The 1,775-nt window shown below is 41.9% G+C and overlaps 1 non-coding gene across 1 annotated transcript; it reads left to right on the top strand.

The window, feature by feature from the left end:
• Positions 1 to 1,295: 1,295 nt before the first annotated feature.
• LOC127125136 (small nucleolar RNA R71) lies at positions 1,296 to 1,402 on the top strand. The gene has a single exon (XR_007804595.1). It is a non-coding gene; the product is annotated as a small nucleolar RNA R71 (small nucleolar RNA).
• Positions 1,403 to 1,775: the final 373 nt, after the last annotated feature.

Below are 1,775 nucleotides of genomic sequence, written 5' to 3'. Positions count from 1 at the left end.
CTTTGTCAATGACAAATTTTCCTATGTGACAGGGTATAGAGAAACTACCTGGGTCTTTAAGTTTAGGAGGCATATTCTGGATTATAGCGCTACATTCAGCGGTGAGTGTAACGGTTTCGCTATCTTCAAGTTTCCTTTTATTAGAAAGAATTTCTTTTAAAAACTTGGCATATGAGGGCATCTGCGTAATAGCTTCTGTAAACGGAATTGTGACGTTTAATTGTTTTAGTAGGTCAACAAATTTTTTGAATTGACCCGCATCTTTGGTTTTAATAAGCCTTTGAGGGTAAGGGATAGGTGGTTTATAAGGTGGTGGAGGTACATAAGGTTCCTTCTTTTCTACGGTTTCCTTATTACTCTCTTCCTTTTCCTTAGGTTCACTTTCCTCCTCAGTTGACTTTTTAGAGTTTTGGTTTTCTATCCTTGGGTCAGACGGTCCTTCCACTTCCGTTCCACTTCTCAGTATAATTGCATGAGCGTGGCTTCTTGGGTTAGGTTGGGGTTGGCCAGGAAATGTACCAGTTGGGGCAGAAGTAGGCGCTTGTTGTTGAGCTACTTGTGATATTTGCGTTTCCAGCATTTTGTTATGAGTAGCCAGGGCATCTACTTTACTTGCTAGTTGTTTAATTTGTTCGCCAGTGTGTACATTCTGGTTTAGGAAATCTTTATTGGTTTGCTGTTGAGAAGCTATAAAGTTTTCCATCATGATTTCCAAGTTGGATTTCCTAGGGGCGTTATTGTTAGGTGTAGATGGGATCGGCTTCTGATATCCCGGAGGTATAGCTGGGGCTTGATTTGGAGATTGTCCAGGTGCGTATAAAGCATTATTACTCTTATATGAAAAATTGGGATGATTCTTCCAATTTGAGTTATAGGTGTGCGAGTAGGGGCTTCCTTGAGCATAGTTTACTTGCTCCGCTTGGATTTCTATTAGGAGTTGACAATCTGCAGGAGTGTGACCTTGGATTCCACAGACTTCGCAGTTCTGAGTTATGGCAACCACGGTGGCTAGAGGTGATACATTTAAACTTTCAATTTTCTGGACCAGAGCATCCACTTTTGCATTAACATGATCAAGGTTACTTATCTCGTACATGCCAGTTTTCGTTTGAGGTTTTTCTACCATTGTTCGTTCGCTTCCCCACTCATAGTGGTTTTGAGCCATGCTTTCGATAAGTTGGTAAGCGTCAGCATAAGGTTTGTTCATCAGTGCACCACCTGCGGCGGCGTCTATTGTTAACCTCGTGTTGTACAGGAGACCATTATAGAAGGTATGAATTACTAACCAGTCCTCTAAACCATGGTGTGGACAAAGTCTCATCATGTCTTTGTATCTTTCCCATGCTTCGAAAAGAGACTCGTTATCTTTCTGTTTAAATCCATTTATCTGGGCTCTTAACATAGCTGTTTTGCTTGGCGGAAAATATCGGGCAAGAAAAACTTTCTTCAACTCGTTCCATGTGGTGACTGAGTTGGAAGGAAGAGATTGAAGCCATCTTCTAGTGCTATCTCTTAACGAGAAAGGAAAAAGACGAAGTCGAATTGCCTCTGAAGTGACACCATTAGCTTTAACAGTATCAGCGTATTGGACAAATACGGATAAATGAAGGTTTGGATCCTCGGTAGGATTTCCAGAGAATTGGTTCTGTTGCACTGCCTGCAACAGTGAAGGTTTAAGTTCAAAGTTGTTTGCTTCGATTGCGGGTGGAGCAATACTTGAATGCGGCTCATCTTGCGATGGAGCGGCGTAATCTCGAAGAGCACGAGCTGGTTCT

This window comes from Lathyrus oleraceus, chromosome 2 (assembly GCF_024323335.1).
Source record: "Lathyrus oleraceus cultivar Zhongwan6 chromosome 2, CAAS_Psat_ZW6_1.0, whole genome shotgun sequence".
Classification (NCBI taxonomy): domain Eukaryota; kingdom Viridiplantae; phylum Streptophyta; class Magnoliopsida; order Fabales; family Fabaceae; genus Lathyrus; species Lathyrus oleraceus.
Note: the sequence above shows the minus strand (reverse complement) of the source record. Positions and strands in the feature narration are given on the sequence as shown.